General features: G+C 45.6%; 1 pseudogene; it reads left to right on the top strand.

Moving 5' to 3' along the window:
- Positions 1-5,463: 5,463 nt before the first annotated feature.
- LOC102531041 (zinc finger protein 287-like) lies at positions 5,464-22,980 on the top strand (annotated as a pseudogene).
- Positions 22,981-23,316: the final 336 nt, after the last annotated feature.

Here is a 23,316-nt window from a genome sequence, read left to right as displayed (position 1 = left end):
TGACCGCCTGCTTTTTCCCACAAACGAACCAGGGAGTCTGAGCTCCTTGGGGTTTTATCCTGCAACTCCAGGAAGGCCGAGATGAGCGGCGTTTTCGCATCTGAGGTCCCCTGGGCACTTCCCCCGGAATCACGCTCTGCCGACAGCTCTCCCTGTCATCCGAAAAGCTACGGTTAAGAAGAAGGAAAAAAAAGAAGAGCTACAGCACAGTAGAAAACAGGTACAGAAAGAAACAGTGTTAAAAAAACGAAATGTCATTCCTAAACAAGTGAAAATAACTTTTTTCACAGTAAGAGAAATACAAAATAAAGTTCAGCGAGTTGTTTTTAACCTGTGAGACTGGCTAACCTATGATCAAAAAGTTTGTATTGAATTACATTGCTCACATCCTTAAAGCTGTGAAGAACAGGGACATAGGCAGGAACAGAGGAGATTAAAATAATTGTAAAAGAACACTTTTCAGCCAGTATGGAAAAGTGTTCCGGTATATTTTTCAACATTGCTTCTGTTCCTTTTGTTCTAGACTTTTTCCAGGAGTGCAGTCACCCTTCCATATGGTGAATAATTACCAGCAAATGGATGGATAATTATACTTCTCTGTCCCCTGCATCTATAATCTCTCAAAATATTGCCTGTTTTTACATTTTCTCTGCCCTTTGCGCTGTCTTCTCAGGTGCTGTCCACCATCTGGGATTCCATATTCTGCAACTTGTGTTCTGCTCTTTAAAGACAGTGCACTGTGATTCCACTACTGTCACTTCAGTTTCCTTAAGGGGTCCTCTGTTTCATTCTCTTCTCTTTTAAACTGTCAGTTGCTCCATAAGGCTTTTCACACCTCATTTCAAAGAAGCCATATCTTGGAGGAAGCCTCATACTGTTTTTCTGAGGGAAAAAAGTCTGAACCTTTTCCCATCACTTTCAGTGGTATGTTTTCCTTCTGTTGGGACCTATACTCTCTTTTCCTAGTTCTGCAGAGTTAAAACAACAAACAAACAAAAACAAAAACGAAAACAAACAAACAAAAAACCACTTGCTTTTATCTTACTCCTACTCTGAAATCAGCCTTGCTCATCCTCTGCAATCTGGTAAGGCTCAGTGTGCGGCAATGGGCGGGGCTGTGCTAACACGTGGTCCTGCTCTCTGTTCACTGGTGGGGGTCAAATCCTTTCTCAGAGCCACTGGCTGGAGGACAGGCTGGGGCCACAGCACCCACCCACCTCCTCTCCTGTGAGTTTCCCTTGCTACAGTGAACCAGTGAAATCAGTACTTAACCCTAGAGATCCACATTTCAGCATGAGTTTCAATGTAACTGTCTTAAATGAGTCTTGCCTCCTTGGCTAAGGCAGAAACACACCACCTTTCTATTCACTTAAATCTCCTAAATGTAACATTAATTTAATGTCAAGCAGATACTATGAAATCCCTTAGATTCTTCTTCTTTCAAGAATTTTACTTCCAAGAACCTATTTTGTAGATATTCTAGCCTAAGAATTAGTTCTATGCAAACTTTATTAATTTTGAACTTTCACTGATGTCCTTCAAGTTTCTTATGTAAGTTAATAAATCCTCTTTTCATATATTCAGAAATCAAATTGTAAAAGGTCATAAAACTGTCAGATAATATTTTATCATTACAATCTCTTTTTGTTATAAAAGCAGATTTATCAGTCATCAGTTTTAACCCTCAGCTTATTTATTTCAGATTAATAAGCACTTGTTCCCCTCAATACTGAGAAAACAAAAGCAGCATACATTTTTAGAAAAACTGGGGCAAGAGTATTTTTTGTTGGCAAAGTGTCACTTCTTAGAAAGAAAAAGTAGGGATGAGGAGAAAGAAAAGGATAGAAAAATTGCCTTACACTTAATTTCAAAGGTTTAGCCCACCTGCGCCAATGCATCAGATATTTTTAAATTTTTAAAATTCCTATAGATTATTCTGTTCTATTTGTACATTCCTGCTCCACGCCAAACTGGTTGTATTGCTTCATTTTAAAAGGAAGGTAAAATTAAAAGACAGACCAGCCTTGCTGCAGACACAGTATTTGATATATTTTGTTGGCCCATTGTCGCTCAACGTTTCCTTATCTCCAGCCAGGTAGGCCCTGGGACCAACACTTGGCCAGAGAGATGCTCTCCTGACAGATGCAGAGCCAGCTACATTTTGTCTCCAAGGAATCTGGATTGGAAAGGTCTGAGTATGTACAACAGTTGAGCTGAGATCATAAAGTGACTTTGTTTCCTATTATCTCTTTAAAAGGAATATTCAGTTTCTAGTTCTCCTTTTCATGGACGAGAGAGTGAAGGGGAGGGAATAGGGTGAGGGGCAATTCCATTACTTTTCTGGTCACTTTGAGATAAGAAATGCTCCCCCAGGCTGTGACTATGACAGCCATCCTATGTAATAGTCAAATCTCTGAACATGAATTGACTGGCCTTGCACTTCTGGGTCTGCACCCACAGACGGAAGATAAACAAGGGTGCAGGGAAAGTCTCCATGGTCAGCAGTGTCATCAGCAGGCATCCTACTCTCTGGAATTTTGGTGGAATTTTGAGAGACTCCCTCAATGCTGAGGACCCCTCTCCTGAATTTCACTTAGCCCTGGTGAAAATATTCTTACTTCAGCTGGTTGCCCTCTCCTGGAGCAACATCTAGGACTGTCTTCTGGGAGACGTGATCAGCCCTCCAGGCAGCCCCTCTGACGGAGAGTGCCTGAGAGGACCTCCCCCACCTCTCATGCATGCAGATCATGTCCAGACCATGGGAAGAATTCATGCGTCTGTTGCCCCCAAATTTGTGCATTAAAAAGTGTACAAATGCCTCTTTCAACTTGACCATGAGCAGCTAGTCAGGCCTCTCTTGCTCCTTAGTTTTTTTGAGCGAATACATACATTAGGCCACTGAGTCCCCAGACCCCAGGGGACACATATCAAGCTGTCCACCTGGCCTCTGAAAACCTCTCTCACTAGGTTTGAACAATGGAACAAGTAACCTCCTCACCATCGTTCCTGTGAAGCTCTTTCCAAAAGTATAGAAATGTCTTTAGTCGCTCCTAGGATCACTTTGATATAGGTGAGGGACTTAGCAGTCCTCTGGCAGGTTCTTGGCCCTACGGTTTTTTGGGGGGTTTTGTTTTGAGTTTTTTTTTTTCCCAATTCTGCGTGGTGGCCTGCCTCACAACTCACTCGCGTTTCTGATGTCTACTGTCTTAGATTCTTAGCAGAAATTCCAGTTTTAACATTGTGTTGCCCTTGAGCAGTGGAAGGGCAGGATTGGAGTGGAGATGAGGCTGCGCTCTTACCTGCACAGGAGTGGGGTTGCCCAAGGGTCGGGCCTGGCATGCTGCTCTGGGATAGCTCTACCGGGGTCATGCTTGTCCACCGTCTCCAACTGTCTGTGGTCTGCCCCTGTCGGGTCAGCACAGCGGGGCCGGCTCCCTCCCCCTCGCCTCCAGACCCAAGCTCTGGGAGAGGGGATGGGGACACCTCCTTTTCGGGCGCCTCCCGCCCGCAAGAAGGGCGCTGTCCAGACCTCGGTGCTGAAGCACCTCGGTTCTTTCCGCCCTTGAAGGCAGTGGAACCTCCGCCTTCAGCAGCCTCCATCTCCACTCGGCCTGTGCGCGCTCCAGACCTGGGCCACGTGGGCCCAAGAATCCGCAGCGATGCTCTGCTGCCTCAGCCCTTCCGACCACCGACTACCAGGCCTGTGAACCTCCTCAGGAGGTCCGATCTCCCCTGAGGAGGCCCAGAGAGGGCCAATGGCTTGGTCAGAGACTCACAGTTGAGCAAGAGAGGAAGTCCTAGTCCACTTCCCGGAAAGAGGTGGGAAGCCACGCACCCCGGACGTCTTCACTGTCGGCTCAAACCTTTCCTGTGAGTTGTGAGTGGGGGCTTTCCCCAAGGGAGCTCCTCCCACTTCCTAGGGACACAGTCTTATCCAGAGGCCTCGAGAAAATCCCTAATTTCCTCACATGCACATTCTGTGCACTAAAGACACCTCCCCATCTAGTCTGGGTGACTCCCAGCTGCGTGGACATTCGCACCCCTTGTCTCCAAGTCCAGGCAGGCGTTCTTGAGGGTGTAGATGACAAGGACGCCCTGGAATTTTGCAGAATCTGGATGGCAGTGATCTTGGGGGCACGAAGAAGGCACAGTGACTGGTTCAGAAAAGAAAGGCTGATGGGACGCCAGAATGAACAGCCAGATGGAGGCTCGTGGCCATGACCCAGCCTTCGCCTCACTTGCCCTCCCCCAGGTTTGCAGCAGGCCTGCAATAGCCCAGGAACCTCCCATGCAGTGGAAGGTATCAGTGTGGGACCAGAAGGGAGACCAAGTCCTGGTCAAGAAAAAGGAATTTGAGAGGGTGTCCCAGGAAGCCTGAACCAGTCCTCAGGGGGCTGGACGAAGGTCCTGTCCTGGGAGCCCGGAAGTTTCACAGAGGGACCTTGTCCAGCTCCAACTACTGCTGGTGGCACCCCAATTGGAGCCTCTGCCTGGTGTAGACAGCGGCGCTCCACAGGCCCAGGACTGCTGAAGGATCCCAGATGGCTGGTTAGATGGAGTCGCTGACTGCTGACCCAGGCTTCCTACCCCTCACCATCTGCAGCCTTCTTTATCCAGCAGAACTGCTAGGATGGGAAGAGGCGCTTCAGGAGTCCCACGCAAGGGAGGCTGACACCAGCCTTACACAGGCTGAGAGGTCATTCAAGTCTTCACCTCTTCTATGGGGTTCATGTTCAGGACACATGGGGGTACTCCGGGGGCAAGTCCTTTGTAGGGAAACACTTTGATGTTCATCCATTGCCAGAGGATTATTTGAAATGTGTGATTTTGTTATACTTTAATACAGAACATATTGATGGTACATTTAACTAGGTTTTTAAAAATATTCTTTTTTGTTTGTTTGTTTTTGTTTTTTGAGGCAGTGATTAGGTTTATTTATTTTTTAACGAGATACTGAGGATGGAACCCAGGACCTTGTACATGCTAAGCATGCACACTACCACTGAACTATACCCTCCCCCTTAACAAAGGTTTTAATTTAATTTTTTTGTTTTCCCCCCTAGCTTCATTGAAGTATAACTGACAAATCATTTAGCAAACTTTTAAACAGCAACTTTAGTTAAATGCTTGGCCAACATTATTCAGCAATATAATACTTATGAGTAGTCATTTATACCTATGAACAACATTTCAATAAAATTAACATACAGTAGTAATTCTGCCACTGTTTTGTTTCATTTTCCTTGGTTTTATAAGAGTCTTTCTTACCCATTAGGGTTTAGCTGCTAGGGTAGTGGCAACATAGGCAGAATATTTAGAACTGTGTTCAGTACTGTGATTTAGCTGATGAAAGCAGTCGGAACTCACAGGCAAAGATAAACGACACTCATTCTGACACCAGGTAACATTCTATCTGCCCGAAGTTTGCAGAATTCTTCACTCCCAGAGGCAGTTATAATGGCCCTTGGAATCTCTGATAATATATTCTTTGATGTGTTGTCTTCTTGTGATCACTTCTCTTGAGAAGAAACATTGTGACCACTGGATACAATTTTGTCTTTCCTTTTATGTAAAGTCAGCCAGGAAGGACAGGTGTGGATGTATTTTTCTCCCATAGCTCAGAGCCATGTTGCAGAAGAAGATCATTGAGACTGGCAGGGAGACTTCCCACTTTAAACACAGGTATGGGATTGTGACATTTTTTCAAGATGTTTTCAAATTTTTAAGGCTAACTTGTTAAGTATCTAATAAAGGGCTTGGTTTTGTAATTTTTATTCAGGTCCATTCTGTCTCTATGGACTGGAAATAACTCTTTAAATGACAAGGCTATGGGAGAAATGCTGGATTAACAAACTAAATCCAGAAAGCCCCCAGCAACCCGCGGAGGCTGAGAGTCTTTGTGAAGAACACTACCACTTTCTTTCCTGTGGCAAAGTGCACAAAATTTCTCCTTGGTCCAATGGGGCATGATAGTTCTGTGGGAAACAACCCAAAGGATTTACTACCAGTGAAATTGTCTCACAGTGGTGACCAGAGACCAGACTGGCTCTTTGGGCTGTCCCCCAGGAATTGTGGAGAGTGCCCCCCCACCTCCGCCAAAAAAAAAAATACTTGCTGGGCTCAGGGTTGCTCTTTATGAAGCAACTTAAGTAAGCGTGCCTCCCATCTTGCAATAAACTGTTTAAAGCGTTCGTTTTCCTTTATTTGAAAAATCTAACACAGATGTTTTAACATGTGGGCTGTCTACCCATAAAAATGAAGAAAGTTTCTTAATTAGTCTTTGGGGATAAATAGCCCACTGCAGTCACAACGGAGTCCTTCTAGAGAAAAACTGAAATTAGTGAAAAATTATTTAAGGTTGTTACTGGGTCGTGAGAAATTGCCAAACATGTCAGTTATTTCAAGTGAAAACAAGATGAGGTAAGAAGTATATTTTTAGGTATTATTGATGAGTTTGAGTCCAGTAAAGCCAGGCAGTAAATTTGTAAGTCTTCTTTTGAATCAAGTAAACTTAAAATTTAATGAGATTTTTAACACCCCTACTATGCCATTTTTCAATCTGTTTTCAAATAGTTTAGCATTATAGGTAAAATGAAACATTAAAAATCTAATGAAAGCACGTCTCGGGAGGCGCTTGTTTCCCCCTACACTTCCAGCTCGGACTGGGATCGAAGGAGCCGACATTCTGTCCGTTCCTTCACTGCTGTCTGTGTCTCCTTTCTCTGAATTTTATGGAATACTCCCTCACGTTATGAGAACGACGTTCTAACGCCTCAACAAACGGCTATGGATGTAAAATAAGTCCTGATAAAATATTACATGAGAAAGTAAAGAATGAGACACACCGGCACAGTCTAGAAAGTGGAAGCTTCTGCCGAGAAGCGGACACTAAGCTTTTTCTTCCACGTGGACGCGGCGCCCCCTCCGCGGGCGAAGTACGCATGCGCTCCAGAGTGGCGGTAGGCCGTCATAAAGGGCGGGTTCGCGCGCCCTCTTGTGGCCAGCGGCGAGCAGTGCTCAGAAGACGGCCGCCTGCTGAATCACTGAAATTGAATTTTCCGTTTTATCTAAATTATCTAAACTTGTGGGCGTACATTGTCCACAGCACTCTCTTATAACATCTTTTATTTGCGTAGAATCTATAGCAATGTCTTCACTTTGTATCCTATTTTGATTACTTTGTGTTTTTCCTCTTTTTCTTGGTCAGCAAATGTTAACCTCAACTTCTCCATCATCCGGCCTTTACGTCCTTTGATGGTACAGACCGAGCCCTGCCCGTGTCGTGCCTGTCGAGGCGTCTTGTTCCACTGTCTCCATTGCTGTCTGAAGGTAAAGAGCTCCCTCCGGTCTCCCACACCCCTTCCACTTTGACCTTACTGCTCCGTTATGTGGTCCTTGTTTCCGAGGTTAAATGAGCCCAGCTCTGTAACAAGCCCCTGCAGGCAGCCTCAGCCTGCGGAGGACAGCCCCCACTGTGCTTCCCTGGGATGCTGGTGCCCCTCCCACCAGCACATTCTGTATCCCAGCAGCGGGTCTTCTGGCCTCCCAATGAAACAGAGCTGGTACATTTTCCAGCCTTACATCCTCTGCCTGTCCTGGATTGCTCACTTCTCTGAGTCTCTTAACACCTTTTTTTCACTGCTTTCCAAGCAATTCTGGCATCTCTGTTCAGGGTGGAGCCATCTATTACTCCAGGCCTCCAAAAGCCCATCTAGCAGTGTGTTAGCATCTCCTGGCATCCTCGCCAGAGTGTTCGAATCCTTATCACAGGAGCATGCACCTTTTCAATAAACTCTCCAGGACTCAGCTGTATGTTCTACACTCCCTGCTCCAGCATTCTGGGGATTCAGACCCCTGTACCCCTGGTTCCTACCGATACAAACTGGCCAGGGCCCGCAGCACCTGAATAGTCCCCTTCCTCCCTTATCAAGCCCAGCACTTCCCTTGTTGGGTTTTGTGGTGACTTGACCCTCATTACTGATCTAATGATGAGGACGGGAGGGAAATGTAGATTGTAAGAGAATTTTCCTGGAAGGAATTGGTTTACTCGATTGTGGATGTTGACTAGGCAAGGTCCAAATCTGTAGGGAAGTCTGTCAGGAAGGGTGGGCTGGAGGCTGTGTCAGAGCTGCTTCTTCATCAAAGAAGCCTCAGTTCTGTTTTTAAGGCCTTTCACCTGATTCATTCAGACCCTCCAACTTATCTAAGATAATCACCTTTGATTAATTCAGCTGAGTTTATGGACTTTAACCACACCTACAAAACAACTTTACAAACGACCTAGATTAGGATTTGATTGAATAGAAGGGGATGGGGTTGACACATCAAAGACCATCACGCTACCCAACTGTCTTGTTGTTCAAACTTGCCTAGGGTGTAATATTAAGACTCTGAGTCTCCACTCATCCTGAGGAGGGGTCTACATCTGCCTCCACTTGATTCTGCACAGACTAGTGACGGTTTTGACCAAGAGTATGACGGGAGTGATGCTATGCGACGTCTGAGGCTGTGTCATAGTCAGCCATGGAGCTTCTCTAGTTCATAGGACACCTGCTCTTGGAGCGGGGAGCCACCTCTCAGCTGCCAGCTGAGCCCTTCATGCTGAAAAGGCCACATGAGGCACTCATCCTTAAGCCATCTCAGCCCAACCAGGAGACATATGAGTGAAAAAGACATCTTGGAAGTGGGCCCTCCCTGCCATCTAATCACCTCAACTGAGCCTCCAGGCACAATGGAGCAGAGGAGAGCCACGTCCACGGTTCCCCTTCCAAATTCCTTTCCCACTGAATCCAAGAACATAGTAGCAAAATGCTTATTCTTTAACATCATTAAGTTTTGGGGCAGTTTGCCAAGACAGCATTAGCTAATGGGAACACCTGGAATAATTTTTTATCCTTTTATTTTCATGCACTTTATGTATGTTTTGGGTCTCTTACAAACAACATGATGCTGGGTGTTGTTCTTTTTTCCAATCTGAGAGTGTCAGGATCAGATTCCTGAGGAGGGACTCAAAACCTTGAGCAGTGAATGGCTATGAGCAGTAAAGCCCGAACCAGCACTTTGGAGCTTTCTGCCTTAAGAGCCGTAGCTTCCCTGCCCATCCTTCCTCTAGGAACTCCGGCACCGCGTTTTCTCTGGTTGATTAGCGCGAGGCTCCATCTCCGCCCCTTATCCGGCTCCCCGTCTCCCAGATGCTGTAGCTCCCCGACCTCCCCCCAGTCGTGCTTCTGCCCAGGGAAACTTTATGGTTCCCTCAGAACGTAGCCGCTGGCAAGCAGATCCCCGTGATGGGTGGAGGAGGTTGCCATGGAGACGGGTCCACGGTCCGCGGCTGGGGCGGGGAGGCCTGGGCACATGCGCAGTGGCGCCGAGGCGAGGTCGCGGCGAAGCCGGGGCGCGGTGGGTTCCGGGCCGGGCTTCCCAGGACCAGGCTGGACAGCCGGCTCCGGCCGAGGCGCCGTGCCCTCCGGGGCGGGACGTGGCGGGGCCGAGACCCCGCGGCAGCGCGGGAGCGAGCCCGCCACGCAGGCCCCGCGCCCGCCGCCATTGTTGCCCGGGGCCTCTCGGGCCGCTCGGCTGCGCGTCCGTAGGTCTGGCTGCAGGTGAGGATGTCGCGGGCGGCCTGCGGGGTGGACGCTGCGGGGCAGTCCCGGCGCAGCGGCCCGCGGCCCTGCGGCTGCGGAGTTAGGGAGACCCGCCTAGGGCCCAGGGGAGACAGGGGGCGCGTCCGCCCTGCAGGCCTGGGGAGCAGCCGGCTTCAGAGGACTCGACGGGGTGGAGGAGGGATCGGAGCCGGAGCCCTTGGACCAGTGGTGTCGGTTCTCCTCCAGACCAGGCATGCAAAAGAGGTTTTCTTTGGGAATCCTGTTTTCAAATGTATTCATGAGGAATTGTGTCCTGCAGAAGATCTTCAGAGACTTCACCCCGCACCGGTCTCTTCTGCCTGTTTCCAGCCCAAGCTCTCAGGGAGTGGAGACCTGGGACAGGCTGGCGTTAATGTCCAAAGAGCATCAGCGGCTCGCCCTCAGTTCTTGACCGTTTCCCTTAGGAACCTTGAGCACTTAAAGGAGAAGAAATTCTCCTCCCAGTTTGTTCTGAGTAACAGATTTGCTCTGTTGTCTCTGAGAACCAGTTCAGTCATTAAAGCTTCTGTATAATCTGTTGACTAAAATATTTTGTGTAAACGAATGTTTAATTTCTGTTTCAACAAGTTAGAAGTTTTATCTGACATTTTGCCCAGGGTTCAAGTCTTTGCTTCTACCCCCACCTTTTATGGCTGTCCCAACCTGTGCCCCGGCAGGTTGCATTTGTCTTACAAGTCGGAGGATTTCAGGGAAGGAGACCACTGTGAAGTCTGTGTTTATCTGTACACTCTGGGTTGTCTGCTTCTGTTTGTGTGTGTGTATGGCAGAGAGCACCAGAAATTCTCGACCTTGCGGTCTGTTCTTGTGTTTCAGGGTCTATTCACCATCCCGGCAAGTTCTGGGCCCAGAATTTGTAAGTTAGGCTGCTGCCAACCCTGCCTTGACTCTGTTCTCTTGAAAAGTGTCTCTATGACTCTAGCATGCAACTTCACACACTTGGCTCACTCCCAGAGAAATAAAGGCTATTGACAGATTGACCCTCCTGCCTGTAGCAATGTTCACCCTGAGTAAGAGGATGACCAGTTCTTCATGCGCCCAAGTTCTTTTCATGTGGAAGCCAGACAGGGCTCAGAGCGGACCCCGTGGTGTGGATAAGGAAACCCTCGCTTCAAGGCTCTTGCGGGACACTGAGACCTGTCGGCAGAACTTTAGGAATTTTCCGTACCCAGACCTGGCTGGACCTCGGAAGGCACTGAATCAGCTCCAAGAGCTCTGCCTTAAGTGGCTGAGACCTGAGATTCACTCCAAGGAGCAAATCCTGGAGCTGCTGGTTCTGGAGCAATTCCTGACCATCCTGCCCGGGGAGGTCAGGACTTGGGTGAAGTCCCAGTACCCGAGGACTGGCGAGGAAGTGGTGACTTTGGTGGAGGACTTGACTCAGATTCTAGAGGAAGAAGAAGGTAAGGCTTGTCAGGCAGAGAGGGGAGGAATCCTGGGTGGTCAGAGGAGAGAGCCATCATGTCAGAGAGCAGCCCTTTGAAGGGGTTAGGAGGATGGAGGTCAGTGAGTGGGTGAGAACGGGCTTCATCTGAGCACCTCCCCCCCATGGCTTTCTCCTACTGCGTGCTTAGAAACAAACACACATTCTCTAAACCCAGCCACATGTGTCACAAAACTGGGACCAGACACAACCAAGTTCCCCCCAGGTGAGCCCTCAGGAAGTTTCTCTACAGAGGTTTGAACCATTCTGCTGATACATTGTTTGCTTTTTGACTTGGATTTTATGGTAACATACTTCCAAACAGGTAGAAAAGTGTCCAGAGAAATTTTTTTTTCCACTAAGAGACAGCTCCCAGAATTTATGTTGTGTGAAGATTGAGAAGAACGTTGTGAATTTGGTACATACTCTTCAGAGTCCCAGAGCAGGCTTGCTTTTGAAGCCTGTGCTGATATCTTAGGATAAGCCATTGACCCTTCCCTCTGGTTCCTTGAAGTGGGTATGCTGTTTCTGGTTTTCTTCTGACTCCTCACTTTAAGAAAATGTAGGCATCGACTGGTGAAGAGTTTCCTCGGCTCTTCAGAAAGGGCTAACCTCCACTGTGAACTCTTTCTCTTCCCTAGCATCTCCGCAGAACTCTACCCTTTGGCAAGAGATCCCAGAGGAAGACCCCAAAGGAAGACCAGGAGGGTGGCTGAACGACTTGGTGACCAAAGTGAGTGTCAGTTTCTTCTGTGGCTTGAAAATTCTGTCTTCATGTGTGAGGACATTTTCTAACCTGGCCCTTTAACTTCTGTGGCCCCAGAAGTCCTAATAGGCACCCGAGCCTCCATTTTCCCCCCGTAAGTCATGTTGGCCTGTTCAGGTGGGTGTAGACCCTGCGTAAGAAACGGGGTCCGTTGCTTCCCCTGATGTCCCTTTCCTCACTTTGCGGCTGTGAGCAGCAGTAGCACAGAGGGGCTGAGGGATTGCCCTCCACAGCCAGGTGCATCTAGGTTTGGTTCCTGGTTCTGCTGTTGAGCCTGTGATTTGGGGCAAGACTTAACTGCTCGCAGCCTGAGCCACTCACCTCTCAACTCCTCTTAGGTGGGTGAGGATTAAATATTGTGAGACCTGCGAGCCTGGATTTCAGGAGGTGATCAGGAAAGTCACAGTGAGATTAAACACTAGTTGCAGCATCATTTTTCTTTGTTAACAGGTAATTCAAGGCCATGTTTTACTGGTGTTACTGTTGATTACAAGTCTGTTATTTTAAAGAAGAGCAACTCAGGCCATCTTAAAAGTTTACTGTAAAAAATAGACATGGTCTGAAATTGGTAACCAGAGTAAAATTATTATTTATAGATATGAATGTTTATCCAGAAAACCTGAGAAAAGGGAAAAACTGTTAGGAACAATAATAGAAAGTTTGAGTGAAGTGACTGCAATGGAAAATGACATACAAAAAGTGTTCACTTTCTTACATAGACATAAAAATCGCATCAATGGGAAAATGAAATAAAAGATTCCGCTCGCAGTATTAGCCCCCAAGCTTAAAATAACTAAAACTAAACATAGTATAAATTTTGCAGTCCTGTGTCATTCTATAGGACATGAAAGAAGCCTTGAATATTGTAAATCTGTCAGTTCTCCCTAAATTATAAACTTGAATGTGATTTCAAAATTCCAATATCATTTTTTTAATTAAAAAAATTTTTTTTAATTTGAAAAACGTGAGAATAATCAAGAAATGTTTTTTAACAAAGGGAAGAAGAGCAGAATGATGCACCTATTGCCAGACTGAGATGTACCTAGGACAGCAGTTGAGTGTGGGTATTGGTACCAGTTTCATTTCAGGAGGGAAGGAGGGGCTCTGCATTCCACCACAGGGTGCACAGGATGTCTTAAAATTTCAAATTATAACGCATGTAATTAATTCGTCAGGCAGCACTTGAAAAGCAGAGCCATTCAGCTCTCTGTCATCTGTGTTTAAATCTGTTCATTGTTTAAGATGGAGCCACCCATGCGTGCACTAGAAATGATAAATTCTGCTTCATTTTAGGATGTCCCATTCAGATCTGCTCATCCATATGTTGGGAGAAGGTGTTGACTAGGTAGACTTTAGGGGCCTTCCCAAACTCAAGGCTCTGTGGTCCTCACCACACACGCCCCTGTGCCATCCCTGTCCCCTTCCTGCTAGTTCTCGAACCAAGTGAAGTTACGTTTGCTGTTACAGGAATCTATGACATTCACAGACGTGGCCGTGGACATCACCCCAGAGGACTGGGAGCTCATGCGCCCTGTGCAGAAGGAGCTGTACAAGACCGTCACGTTGCAGAACTACTGGAACATGGTTTCTCTGGGTGAGCATCGTCCGTGCCACCCCCCAAGCAAACCCACCAGAGTATTTCTTTCCTCAGCTGTTAAAAATGGGCTGGCACAGAGGTGAGCGTGCATCTCCTGTCCAGGCACAGAAATGGCCAAGTTCTAATCTCTTTTCCCAAACGAAAGGTTTCTAAGTGGAAGGTCATCAGAAACTATGATGACCAGCCTCCCACGGCCACCCCGACTCTGTGCCTTACCCATTCCCTGCCCCCCCATCCCATGGTCTCTATGCACATATCTTCCAGGGTGGCAGGGAATTTTTGTGCCAGCTCTGGAAAGGACAGTGACCTAATCCATTAGCTCATGTCCGTGAGCCATTCTTTTCACATAGAGGTCCGTGCATCCTCGTGGATGAGAAGTCAGGTAATAAAATTTGAACAACTGTTTAGCTCCAGGACAAAACTCATTCTCTTCCTCCTGAACAGGACTTACAGTGTACAGACCAACTGTGATTCCCATATTGGAAGAACCATGGATGGTGATAAAAGAAATTTTAGAAGGCCCCAGTCCAGGTGAGAGAACAGCCAGCAGGTGGGATTCTTTGTGGTTAAGAGCCTGTATTAGCCTCCGTGTGGTGAAGTCGGTTTTAAACGTGGCCAGGTCACTTTGCACAAAGACGCCTGAGCCTGTCGAGAACACTGAGCTGCTTGGCATTGCTTCCTCATGGAGACCGTCTTCAGGAAGAGATATTCCAGACATCATTTTTACACCTTTTCTGCTTCTCCTCAACCCCGGGGTTCCATCCCTTGGAACTTTGTTGGGGGCTTTCACTGTGTTCGTTCCCTCTATTTTTAAGTATACGTGAGTGTCCCCTAAAATCCTAAATTTCAAACCGTCTTAACTTCTTTTTGCGTTTCCTTTATTCTGTTTGCTGACAAAACCCTGTAGCCCCCTGCCTCCACTCTCCTAACTCATTCCTTTTTTAAAATCTTCTAATTATTTAACAAGATAACATCTTTTGATCACAAGATCAAAAATTGTAAGACTGTGTAAAGCCAGATTTATGCAGACAAGTCCCCCAGCTGTGTGCCCCATCCACCCAGTTCCTGCACCTGTGTTGTAATCTGTGGGTTGACACCTGAGGGCCACGTGACTGTTCTGTTCCCCGATGACCTTTCATGTGAGGTCCATTGAGGATCCTGGCTTTATTACATTGCTGGTTGCAAAATGGTGATTTCAATTCCACCATTTCTTCTAAGTGATTAATCTGTAAAGAGTATCTGTCCCTCCTCTGCCCCCGTTTTTATGTGTATGTATCACTGCGGTCTCATGGAATTCTTTAAAATTCATTGTGTTATTAGTGCTTTAATTCCAGGTGTTGGGGGGTTTTTTTTTTTGATGCTCAAGTGTCACAAATTTGGGCAGGGGGAGCCTTTCAAAGCAAGTCCTGTGTCCTTCTGAGACGTCCCTCTAGTCTTGTAGCATTTCCTTGCTTTCTGGCAGGGCATGGTCTTTAGGCTCACCTCTTACCTAGCTTAGAGCTGGAATTTCTCTAGGGAACAGTGGTTCATTAATGGGGATCAGCAATGAGAAACCAGGCTCTGGGCAGACAGGGCACTCACTGCTCTGGGTACCGTGGCTCCAACATCTGTTCAGTAGATAGAGCTGTGACGTGTGTGTGTGTCTGTGGGCGTCTTTAGTCACGAGTTCATACTGACAGCTCTCGTTCAGGTCCAGCACCGCAAGAGCCCATCTTGTCCCTTCCCGTATCCATCTTGTATTTCCTTTCTCGCGCAGTGAATCACCTGGTTCCCAACATCAGTATATTTACTCATTTTCTCTGTCACATAATACACACAAAAATGGTCTCAGAATTATAGCACTATCACTCAAATAAACTGCTTAGGCAAAGTTCAGAATTTCTTCATGTCCTTAGAATATATTCCACTAAAGGCACACAGGATACTGGGTGCAGAAGTTACTTGAATTCTTCCCTTCTGGTTATCTTAGCAGTTTGATAGACAGTTAAGCTTGTTTGATTCCATCTGTGTTCAGTTTCAGTATTTTCTTATTTCTTGATTATTTAATTTTAGATTTTTGAGTATGTAAAAACATTAACATGGTTCAGAAGTCAAACCTGTATAGAAAGGTCTACACTCTGCCCTGTCCCCAGCCACTCCCTGTGGGTAACCATGTTCCTTTGTTTCTGGTTTGTCCTTCCTGTGTTTCTCTCTGCAGAGATAAATCATAAATATATTCTTTTATCTCCTGTATATGAAAGAAGTACCCAGTACTCTTTTGCATTTTGCTTTTTTTATTCCCTTTTTTTTTTCAATTTAAGGCACTGACTTCTAGTATATCTACCAACACTGATGCTGGAATACAGGATTAACAGTAAATTAAACAATAATGACCATGTAATATGCTACCTTAGAGTGAATTGCTTCACTTTTTTAAAAAGTTAGCTTTATCTGGTCATCAGGTATTGTAAGGGTCATACTACTGGAAAAGCTAATTCTTATAACTTATGGTCTGTTTGCTTTAGTTGGCAGAGTGATGCAAAATACACCCATAGCACACTAAGTTCAGCACACCCTGAACCCCAGGCAGACACATGGCATGGTGGAAGCAAGCCTGCGCTGGGGTCAGGACCGGCTTCCTGGAGGTGCTGCCCGCCGGGGACCACTTGAGTTTTTAGATGACTCAGGTTAAATTAAGGCTGTAAACCCACAAGCAGGGCAGTTTATGGTTATGTATTTTGGGGGGAGATTCTGCTCCCACCAAAGAGCAGCAGAACTGAGAAAAGCAAGTTCCTCTTCTCCCGCAGAGGTGAGGTTTGGGGGGTTTGGTTTGTTCTCTAGCCTGTCCTTATGTGGGGTTGAACACAGTGTGCGGACTCCTGCCAGCCTCCTCTCCTAGGCCCCCTGCACCCTCGAGTGGAAGCTGAGGGTCATCAGCAGGAGGGAGGAGGTTCTCAGCCACCTTCTGCTCTGCCTATGTCCGGTCTTCCTGCTTTTGCCTGATTTGTGGCCTCCGGGGATGTTATGTTCTTACCAGCTTAGAGACATGCAATGAGTTGAACCTTTGGGTGGGGCATCTCATCAGTCATACTTCGGGGGACGGAAGCCCATGACTCACAGACAGAGCAGTATTCTTGGTCTCTGGTGTCCGTTCCTGTGTCAGAACTTGATATGGTCCTGTCCGTCATAGGGACCCAGCCATTCTTTCAGGTTCAGCCCAAACCAGACCTACCCACCTCATCCAGCATCCCTTGACCACCTGATCAGCACTGATCTCTTCTGTTAGAAATATCATACCACTGTTAGATACTTAACTCTTCTAATCACTCCTTTCTGCTTAGTTATGTACACAAATTTAAGCCCTGCTTAATCATCTCAGTTCATGAATTACCAATAAACTGATTTGGTTTAGAAATGTAAGCTTACGGTAGCAATGTCTTCGTGGTCATCATTCAGACTTGCTACTTAACACTTGTTAATTATAACTTCAGTACTTCCTTCTCAAGTATATGGATGGTTCTGTAATAGACTGATTCTTGTTTGCTTTTTGGGAGGGGGAGGTAATTAGGTTTATTCATTTATTTTTTAATGAAGGTGCTGGGGATTGAACCCAGGACCTTGTGCATGCTAGGCAGGCACTCTGCCACTGAGCCATCCCCCTCTGTCATAGACTGATTCTGATTATGTGAAAGTTAAGCTCAGCTTCTGGTACTGTCTCGTCATTTTTGTGTGTATACACACCCACCCACACAGTCCATTAGCATTCTCTTTTTTTTTGTGGGAGGAGTAATAAATCCTGGTTTGAGAGAGTTGTTTTAAATTTTTTTCCTATAGAAAAAGTAATATAACAACATTTCTAGTACTAAATAACAATGAAAGAAATACAGCCAATTTATCAAAAATCAGAAAATATCTTTTAAAACTTGTAATCTCATTGTTGCATTTTCATAACATAGTCTAGTCTAATGAGTTTTCACACTAGTTAACGGTACTGCTTTTTCTCATTTAACGTTCCTCCTCCTAGGCATTTTCTAGTGTCTAATTTTTCTATTTGAATCAAAGTAATAAAAGTAGTTCATAAATTCAGACAGTTCATGGAAGCATAATGAAAGAACGGCTCCCTCCCCTCACCCGCGTACGTACCCAGACCTGCAAGCAGTGCGGAAGCAGAAGCCATTTCCAGAGTTTACATCTGAGCTGGAAATAGAAGAAACACACAAAGTTGTGAAATAATAACATAAGGCCAAGTTCTGCTGTGGGCCCAATATTATATTAGGTTGAACCACATAAAACTGCTGATACTCAGCCATATAGGCCTACAAAACAAGGGCGATTTTGTATGATTCAGCCTAGTCTGTAGTTTAGGATTCTAAGGAGGAGAAAAGTGAGCTGGGCCATAAGTACCTCTCTTTTTTTGGAGGGGAGGTAATTATGTTTATTTATTTATTATTGTTATTATTACTTTTTAATGGAAGTGCTGGGGATTGAACCCAGGACCTCGTGCATGCTAAGCATGCGCTCCACCACTGAGCTGTACCCTCCTCCCCATGAGTATTTTTTTAATACGTGGAGAACGTATCATAGGAGAAGGCCCAGAGTCTGGAGTTAGTGGCAATTTAGACATTTATGAGGATGTAGTTTTAAGTTACGTGGATAACTTTGAACTTTAGCTGAATGTGAGGTGTGGTAGAAGGCAGAGTAGAATAGAAAAGACTAGATTATTTGAGGACTGGATACCCAGTGGAGGTATTTTGAACTTTTTCTTTTCTTCAACTTTTATTCTTTAAGTCGCTGATCCCAAACCTCCTGGAGGACTCAGCCCCACCCCCGAAGTTTCTGACTCAGTATGGGAGGGGCCCAGTCACCTGACATACTCACAGGTGACAGCAGTGCTCACACCATTGGTCTGGGGACTGTTCTCTTGAGAATCATTGCTTTAGGCTGTAGGAGTTACTGGATGTATTTAAGCGTGGAACCCACTCCATGAAATTGCCTTCAGAGTATCACATAGGGTTGCGCAGAGTAGGTTGGGAGGAGGAGTGGGGTAGCCTGCCTGCTCTGTGAACCCGTCATGTGAATTACAGTTTATACGATTGTACGTGATTGTGTGATAAGTCACCTCAAACCATCCCACAGCCTTGCCGTCTGTTTTCTCTTCTTGGCTCTGTCACCTGACCTGAGCTACTCTGTTAACTCTGTGCCCATGTTGACTAGTGAGGGGCCTCCCCTCTTCTGCAAATCTAGTCCTGTGTTCTGCCCCTTTGATTTCCTTTCCCAAGCCTCAAGGACCATGCTATGAGGTTGTCAGAGCCATAGTCTTTAGGCATTTTATTCATGTTACTATTTTGTTTCTGCTTTGGCAGTTCCCTTTCTCCAAATAGAGGCAAACTTAACATATATGTATATATACACACATAATTCTTTTAAATTTCAGAATGGGAAGCAAAAGCCCAAGACTGTACTTCAGTGGAAAATACTTCTAAACTCACAAAGGGTGGAACCAAGACCGTCAAGCTGGAAGAGCCCTACGAGTATGACAGGTCGGAGAGGCCAGCGGCCTTCAGGAGAATCCCCGCCAGCAGCAGGAACTTCGGTCTGAAGGCAGTCTTTTCACAGGAAGATGCTCCTGCAGGAGGGTGTCTGAGTAAATATGACCTATATCGAAGTAACTTTGAAAAGCATTCCAACCTGATTATACAGTTTGGTACCCAGTCAGATGATAAGACTTCCGTGTACAGCGAGGGCCGGGCAGCCTTCGGTCACGTCTCGTACGGTATCGTGCAAGGAAAAATATACCCTGGGGACAAGCCTTACAAGTGTAACGTGTGCGGGAAAAAGTTTAGGAAATACCCATCCCTCCTCAAGCACCAAAGCAGCCACGCCAAAGAGAGGTCCCACGAGTGCGAAGAGTGCAGGAAGGAGTTCAGACACGTCTCCTCCCTCATCACCCACCAGAGGATGCACACTGGGGAGAAGCTGTACGAGTGCCACCAGTGCGGGAAGGCCTTCAGCCAGCGCGCACACCTCACCATCCACCAGAGGATCCACACCGGCGAGAAGCCCTACAAGTGCGATGACTGAGGCAAAGACTTCAGCCAGTGTGCACACATCACCATCCACCAGAGGACACACACCGGAGAGAAGCCGTACAGGTGCTTAGAATGTGGTAAAACCTTCAGCCACAGCTCATCTCTGATTAATCACCAGAGAGTTCACACGGGAGAAAAACCTTACATATGCAACGAGTGCGGGAAAACCTTCAGTCAGAGCACACACCTCCTTCAACATCAAAAAATACACACGGGAAAGAAACCGTATAAATGCAATGAGTGCTGGAAAGTGTTTAGCCAGAGTACTTACCTCATTCGACATCAGAGAATTCATTCTGGAGAGAAGTGTTACAAATGCAACGAATGCGGGAAAGCCTTTGCTCATTCCTCCACTCTCATTCAACATCAGACTACTCACACGGGAGAGAAATCCTATGTCTGTAACATATGCGGGAAAGCCTTCAGCCAGAGTGCAAACCTTACCCAGCATCACAGAACGCACACTGGAGAGAAACCGTATAAGTGCAGTGTGTGTGGGAAAGCCTTCAGCCAGAGTGTGCACCTTACTCAGCACCAGAGGATTCATAATGGGGAGAAGCCCTTTAAATGCAATATATGTGGGAAGGCATATAGACAGGGCGCAAACCTTACTCAGCATCAAAGGATTCATACTGGAGAGAAGCCCTATAAGTGTAATGAATGTGGCAAAGCCTTTATTTACTCCTCGTCGCTTAACCAGCATCAGAGAACTCACATGGGAGAAAGGCCCTATAAGTGTAACGAATGTGATAAAGATTTTAGCCAGAGAACATGCCTTATTCAACACCAGAGGATTCACACAGGAGAGAAGCCCTATGGATGCCGCATATGTGGTAAAATCTTCACCCAGAGCACAAACCTCATTCAGCACCAGCGTGTTCATACAGGTGCCAAACACCGAAACTAACGGATACGGGAGACTTCATCTAAGTTTGAAAACTTAAGCACTTGGATTTTATTTTGTGTCCTATGTGTTAAAAACATTATTCAAAAGAAGTGCAATATAGGTTAGTTATCACTCAGCAGAAGCATCAGAATTCATAATGAGGATGTAACCTATATAAATTTAATGTGAAATTTAAGAAGAAAACATTTACTGCTTAACCTTTATTTGATACCAGTTTAATTCACTCCAGAAAGAAACCCTAGGGAAGTAAGGGTCCTCAAAAGCCCGTAACTCATCGACTCGTCGTACCTGTATTTCAGGTACGTCTTAATGAGGCCTTGTGAGTGTAACTTGGGAAAGCTTCCACCCAGTAGAGGTTTCACCCTAGAGAGTAATCCGGGAGTAACAGAAAAGAAAAGGCTGCTTTCAGGCTTTGGTTCTTCCCAGCCTTGAAGCCTTAAGTACGTAAAGGGTCCCCTCCCCACCTTTGCTTCTCTTTTCCAATGAGGCCATGACTGCCACGTGGAGCCAGTAGGTTTGCAAAAAAAAAAAAAAAAAAGAAAAGTTGAAAATATCTTAAAGATTTCTATGTGACCACTGTTTAATTACACTTTCCTTTAAATACTGAAATATTAAAGGAGGCTTGATGAAAGATGACGTTAGGATAGAGAAACTAATGTTGTGTATATGACCCTTAGACGTGTACAAATTTAATCAAACAGGCAAAAATTAAACACTCAGGCTTTATCTTTAAAGCACATTAGTCTTAGTTTCACTAGGTTTTGACAGCTGTCATCTGGAAGGAAGGAATAACACAGTTCCTTTCCTCCTGCCACCACCTGACTCCTAAATTCATAACTGAAGGTTCCCCCTGGACTGTTTCACTATTAAGTCCACTGCTTCCACTGAAGCACGTTTCTTGAGTGCTGCTGTGCTCATGGCCCAAACTGCCTACTTGGATCCTCCCAGGACCTAGAGTGCTGAAAATCACAGCTGATCTAAGCCACAGAAGGTTTTCTAAAGTAACGAAAGATAACAAAGTTAAGGGCATGATCTTAGCCAGTGTGTCACAGACCGAACCTGCTAAAGTGGGTCACCAAGGGCAGCCCCGTATCTTAAGACAAGGAAGTAATGGGAAAAAATAAGTCGTGGACAGTAGGTTTGAGTTCAGTGCACAGAGTTGTCCGGGGGGGAAATTCAAGACTTAAGGGTGAGGAAAGAGAATGCATAGGTAACATTTGTAACTGAAATGATACTGGACTTGGCTTACCTAAGAAAATACGAGTGGCTTGACCAAAAAAGCAAAATGCAGCCTGTCGTTTCTTAAGAAGAAACTAGAACTGAAATGACCGGTTTCAAAGGAAAGATTGAAATAGGTCCTCCTCATACACATGAGTAAAACAGGGATTACTCTTCCCATGATGGGGGGAAGCTTCACTGGAAAAAGCACCGGTGTGGAAACTGTCACTGATGCAGTAATTACTGAACAGGATCTGAGCTCCTGGGGTCCCAAACAGCATACAAGGACAACTGGTAGAAATGCACATAGGAACAGGTGAGAATACTACTGTACTTAATGGCCACAGCGTTCCACTCTCAGAATTTAAGACCGTATTCTGAGAGCTGACGTTTCATCTTGCTTTGTTTCTTTCTTCAGTGCCTTGCACATGGTAGGTAGGTGGCTGGTATATGTTGGTGGAATTAATGAATAAATAAGTAGTCAAGTTAGACTTGAGTAAAAAGGTAGAAGTAACTGATACAGAGTGAAATTGGTAAAATTGAAAATACTTTTTTGTGCACACATGCAACGAAGTACTTAACAAATACTGGTCATTTGTTGGTAGTAGGAGCTACTTAAAAATGAAGGCTCAGAATCGCCAAATCTTAATGTTGGGGATATTCCTAAAAAAATCACGGGACAGCCTCGCACAGGAAGTTTTCCTGAGCTAGATGAGGAAAAGCTGATAGAAATTCTGGTGCCGTGAATATCAATTTGCACATGTACTGACCATGCAGCTTCATCTGGATGTCAGTAAGACCTGGGGGGCTGGGGGGGCAAGGACCTGGGCTGCTGGCATCTTCAAGGCTTTCTTGTTGAGTGTTTTCTTCAAGAAGTTGCTTTCCCCTTGTCCTCATGATAGTTAACCTTGCTGTCGTGGAGTCACCTTTCATGAAGTGCAGACTTCCTCCAGGTTGCACAGTACTCACATTACACTTATGCCATAGTATCGTGTTAAAAAAACAACCACTGTATTTAAGATGCAATTTTTGTAATACCACCTCTTACCTTACACAACACGTTTTCTCCTGGAATGAACGTGTGGCGTGTTGCAGTCCACAGCGCCTTTCTTTGCGTTAACCTGAGTTTCCTGCCTTTGTGTGTTTTATGTAAATATGCATTCATGAGGTCTTCCACTGAAGCCCTGAGGCACCTGATGTCCTTATAAAATAACAAGTGACAGTAGAGAACCCCAGATCTCTTTGTTTTCCCCACTTTCACAGTATCTGACCCACATTTTCAAGTTTTTAACAGCTTTTTGTTATGAAAATGTTCAAATATACAGAAAAGTTAAAGAATAATAAAACTATATATCCACCACCTAGCGTAAAAAATTAACATTTTGCCATATTTTTTTACTGAACAATTGGAAAGAAACTTGCAGATACGACATTTCACCCCTAAACACTAACGGGTGCATCTCGTAAAAACAACCACAGTACCATTACATACCTCAAAAACTGATCAGTAATTCCCTGATACCTAGTGCTCAGTTCGTGTTTACATTCTCCCTGTAATCCAGTCACGTTTCGCACAGCACAGGTGATTATTTGTGTTTCGTCTACCCAAGAGTCTCCCGCCTTCAACTTTTTTCCAGGATTTTTTTTCTTAAATAGAGCAAGTCAGTTGTAGAATGTCTCATTTTAAGGATTTACC

This window comes from Vicugna pacos, unplaced genomic scaffold (genome assembly GCF_048564905.1).
Source record: "Vicugna pacos unplaced genomic scaffold, VicPac4 scaffold_20, whole genome shotgun sequence".
Lineage (NCBI taxonomy): Eukaryota > Metazoa > Chordata > Mammalia > Artiodactyla > Camelidae > Vicugna > Vicugna pacos.
The sequence above is the reverse complement of the archived record's forward strand: the minus strand, read 5'-3'. Positions and strand labels throughout refer to the sequence as shown.